The sequence below is a fragment of the Oncorhynchus masou genome, unplaced genomic scaffold (assembly GCF_036934945.1).
Source record: "Oncorhynchus masou masou isolate Uvic2021 unplaced genomic scaffold, UVic_Omas_1.1 unplaced_scaffold_7869, whole genome shotgun sequence".
Taxonomy (NCBI): Eukaryota; Metazoa; Chordata; class Actinopteri; order Salmoniformes; family Salmonidae; genus Oncorhynchus; species Oncorhynchus masou.
The window spans coordinates 8,722-13,744 of record NW_027014339.1 but is presented as its reverse complement, the minus strand read 5'-3'; the positions used below and the strand labels follow the sequence as shown (position 1 = coordinate 13,744).

Genomic DNA, 5,023 nt, shown 5'->3' with positions numbered 1-5,023 from the left:
CTATGCAGACACAGAGGGTTTTTCCATACAGAATTCATTAGAATACCTGTGTGGTTGTAGGATTAGAATCCAAGTCTGTAGCTCATTTTCCTGTTTTTTTTTCTTTCAAAAGACCCCATTGGAGGTCATGGGTCAGAGGTCATGTAGGCCAAGGTTTTTCTGTCTGAGGTTCTTATTGTCACTGAGTGTACTGAACATGTAACAGGCATGTTTTCCTACGGGGACTTTGAATTCCCCTAATTGTCTTTAGAGAATAGTCTTTGCACTGGAATGTTTGGTGGCATATGTATTGCAAGGTATTGCATACCTCATTTTGTTTCTTTATAGTATGAAACTGTAATTCAGCAGGGGAGAATGTAACAGTGTTGGTTATGTTTCCACTTGCCTCTAAAGAAATGTGTATTTAATTTTCAAGCGTTTTAATGGTTTGTTCAACTCTGATGACAATAAGGCGTGATGTGATTGGCCTGCTTGCAGATCGCGAACGTCAGGTCTCCCCAGTATGAAAATGTGATGCAAGGGGTAGGTCACGTTCTGATACTATTTCCTATTTTACAATGTGTACAAGTTTGCTGTACGTTACTGATTTATACATGTGTGTGTATATAGTACTTTTAGGGATTGAGGGCTTTGGGATGTGTTTGAGTATATGATTGCTGTATAGAAGTGGGTTAGCTTGCATGCACCAATGTAATGGTCACATAAGCCCACTGCTAACACAGCTACAGATTTTACCATCGACAGCCATCAACATCATTAGGCCCTTCACAACTAACCTGCTGTTTCCTATTTAACAACAGATAATAATGCTCAACTGGGACCACTGGCTGGGGTGATTTATTTGAACAAAACACAACCCAAGGAGAGAACGATTAACATCTGTTACACTAACTACAGTGTAGTTTAATCAACTCATTCAAACTATTATGACTTTTGTTTAGAAAGAAGATCTGCACAAGGGCATAAAGTTTAAGATATAGCAAGAGAGGACAGTAATGGTGCAAGGTAGCCAAAGTGGAATCAAAAGTCATAGGCCTAGTCATCAATCAAATATGAAATATAAAACCAAAATATAATCTACATATAAATGTAGTAGAGTTGAAAAGGTCATTCCATCAAACTTCAAATGATTAGAATAGTACACGAGGCAGAACAGAACAACCAGGTTGGGGGTCAGTGGCCCAAGCCCGCGAACAGGAATATTCCAAGTTCAGACAGAAGGGGGGAGTCAGATCGCTACGATCGCCAGGAAATTTACTTTTGGTGTCTATTTTTAATTGTTGCGCTACTGGTGCTGCCTGTTGATGTTAGGTAGGCAGCGACAGTAACTGAATGATGTTAACATCTTGAGGTTTTGTTTCATGACATTTATTTTATTTCATCTGGGTGCTTGCGTCACCTACTAACACCCTGGTACAACCCGTAGCTCCCGTTCTCCTCAGTCTGAGTAAAACACTGAGAGAAAGGTATGTGTTGCAGATTACTCCTTCGTAGAAGTCCATGACGTGAAATAAATAAAACATCCCGATGTTAATGCTGTAGATATTGTTATAAGGGAGTGTGAGACTATTGAAATATGTAACGTTCGGAGTTTTATTGTTATTAATATAGCTCACAGAGTGCTAAAAGTGCTGCTGTTGCGAGCTAGCATGCCTTTCTGTGATGCAGACGGTTAGCTGCCCACTGGTGCTGGCGTTGCATTATGGGAGATGTAGTTTTGTCCTCAGCGGTCTGAATGGGATAGAGGCGATTTCACGTTGTAACTTGTTTGTGTTGCAGTGTTTTTGTACATAAGTTGTTGTATTTTGGTACTGTCAACACTGAAAGCACCTAGCAATGTATTGGGGACGTGAGACAGGATATGTGTTTTACCTTTCTTCATGCTTCTGTGTAGAACAACTTGTCAGATGGTGCATTGGAGACTGATGTGTTCCTGTCCTGTCTTTTCACAATACTATTGCAGATCAACATAAGCCAGCAGCATACCACCCTGCATACCACCGCTGGCTTGCTTCTGAAGCTAAGCAGGGTTGGTCCTGGTCAGTCCCTGGAAGGGAGACCAAATGCTGCTGGAAGTGGTGTTGGAGGGCCAGTAGGAGGCACGTTTTCATCTGATCTAAAAAAAAATATCCCAATACCCCAGTGCACGGATTGGGGACACTGCCCTGTGTAGGGTGTTGTCTTTGGGCTGGGATGTTAAACGTGTGTCCTGACTCTCTGAGGTCATTAAAGATCCCATGACACTGATTGTAAGAGTAAAGGTGTTAACCCCGGTGTCCTGGCTAAATTCCCAATCTGGCCCTCAAACCATCTCAGTCTCCTAATAATCCCCAGTTTATAATTGGCTCATTCATCCCCTCCTCTCCCCTGTAACTATTCCCCTGGTCAGTGCTGTAAATGAGAATGTGTTCTCAGTAAACTTACCTGGTAAAATAATGGGTTAAAAAAGGTATAGAGGACAGCCGTGGTGTCGCTCTTCATTTCCTGCTTCTGCTGTGGTGCATATAAGACCCGCTACATAAAGTTATTAAAGACAGTTAAATTGAGTAGATGTTCAACTATTATTGTAATATTGAAGTAAATTGTCTGAGTTCACTTCCTAAATAATGTGTTGACATTCCTTTGCTCCCAGCTACAAGCAGGCAGAGATGGAGGTTCGCTTCCTGAGAGAAGAGAAGACCTGTACAGAGAAGGAAGCCCACATGCTTGAGTTGAGGGGGAAGGATCAAACGATCCGAAATCAGAAGAAGGAGACGGACAGACTTCAAGTGTGCCTGTGGGAGGAGGAAAAGAAGAAGAGGAATGGTGGAACGGAGAAGGACAAGATCATTGAACAACTACAGTCTGAGACAGACCATCTCAGAGCCCTTTTAGAAGAAGAGTAGAAAGGGGTATAATGAAAGAGTGGAAAGCTGAGTCAGAGAGCCAGAGGGAGTCAGAGAGGGAGTCAGAGAGGGAGGCAGAGAGGGAGGCAGAGAGAGCCACAGAATGGGAGGAGAACCAGAGAAAAATGCAGATCAACAGACTCAAACAACTGCTGGATCTACTGATGGTGGACCTACAACTGGCCCACGTAAGACATGTCATTGTTATTATTAAAAGGCAGTGTATATTTACCCAGCTGAAAATGAATAGTGGCAGACAGCTGTACGCTAACCCAATGTTAACTTTTATTCCTTTCCTTAACCCTTACCTTAACCTCACTGAAACTATACCTAACCTTTACCTTAACCCAACCCTAGGTCCTGAACCTAACCTTCATTTATCTCAACCCCTCTGCCTTTCTTCTGCCGGTTGAATATCCACTTCCTTATTAACGTCATTACTGTTGTTGATAACTGTATCTGTGCAGGTTGGAAATAATTGCATTAGTGAAGCATCATTTGTAGGAGTAATTTCTACAAGCATAAACATCAGAGAAAACATTGTTGTAACATCACACAAATTGTAACAGGAATTTCTCAAACCCCTAACTGAATTGGCAAGAAGGTTGTGTGTTTGTATTTGTACACATTTTGGACATAATGGATTGCGTAAAATGTCTCATATTTGCATTGGGAATTTCATTTTGCTTCAGTCAGAGAGAGAGAGAAGATAAGAGGCAACGAAAAGAGAGGAGATGGAAGAAGAGGAAAGAAGGGAGATCCTTGAGTACAAGAGGGGTGACTTAGAGGAGAAGGAAGATGACAAGGAGGACATTCTCCCACCTGACAAAAGTATCCGAAGGAGAGCTGTGGGCTGGATAAATAAGAAGTGGGAGAAGAGGAACCTCAGAAAGATAGAGAGAACGTATCAGAGAGAGGCTGAGGAGGGCTATAAGATCGTCCACATAGGTAAGACCTGTTTTCCCTCTACTTATGACATCATCCTCTTTAGTCTCCTCTACACACATACGTTCCACACCAGTCATCATGTTGCATCATTGTTTCAATATGAAACTACTGTCCAAAATGGTCAAGCTGATCTGGTATCAACTTAAATGTAATGTACACAGGGAATTTAGAATGGAACTGGATCTCAATGACCCTGGTCTAAAGTAGTGTATCATAGCCTTTTGAGGCCCTAAGAAACATTTTGTTCAGGTTTTTGACTACATTTCATCCCAATCTACACTTTGCAACGGGGCGTAGAGAACATGTTGCGGTTTTTAAACATGTTTGCTGCAATTCTACACATTTTCCCATATGGCAGAGAGAAGAATTAGACGTTTTAAACCTAAATTCCTTCCATTCAACACATTTTGCCATGACTTATGGCATGTTAAGATAATATCTGAATGAAATTGACGAACAAAATTAATGGGGGCTCACTGTAGTTCAAGGCCCCTGGGTAATTTGACCTAAAAAGTTTTTTGGGGTCAGGGGCCCCTGGTTGCCATGGGGCCCTAAGCAATCGCATATGCCTAGGGCCAGCCCTGGCACTTTACCAAGAATAGGTGCCATTTGGGACTCATGTTTAACTTTGGGTCAGGTCAATTTGGGACGGGAATTATTTACATTTATTGACAAATTCCATGCCTTGCTCAAGAAGAACCAGCAGGAGGGGCCAGAGAACCAACAGGAGGGGCCAGACAGCCAGCAGCTTGAAGCTCCAGAAGAGATTGAAACATCAGAGCCAATCTCCAAGAACAAGAAAAAGCCAAGCATCTGGAAGAAAATTAGGATGGGGTAAAGAATGTTTAAACATCTATTCATGTTTTACACTGTTAATATACATGTTGTCACTTTAAAAAGTGACGTTATCCAAATGTGAGGGTTTAGTGTACATGCAACACACATGTAAATATATAGTTATATATACACACATATATATATATATATATATTTATTTCCAATCATAATTTACAAATAAATTAGTTAAAAATCCTACAATGTGATTTCTGAATATATTTTTATTCCTCATTTTGTCTGTCATAGTTGAAGTGTACCTATGATGAAAATTACAGGCCTCATCTTTTTACATGGGAGAACTTGCACAATTGGTGGCTGACTAAATACTTTTTCGGCACACTGTGTATATATAT

General features: G+C 41.1%; 1 long non-coding RNA gene across 1 annotated transcript; it reads left to right on the top strand.

The window, feature by feature from the left end:
* Nucleotides 1-2,636: 2,636 nt before the first annotated feature.
* On the top strand, nucleotides 2,637-4,780 carry LOC135537467 (uncharacterized). Its single transcript, XR_010455225.1, has 3 exons — nucleotides 2,637-3,073; nucleotides 3,578-3,833; nucleotides 4,531-4,780. It is a non-coding gene; the product is annotated as an uncharacterized LOC135537467 (long non-coding RNA).
* The last annotated feature ends 243 nt before the right edge of the window (nucleotides 4,781-5,023 follow it).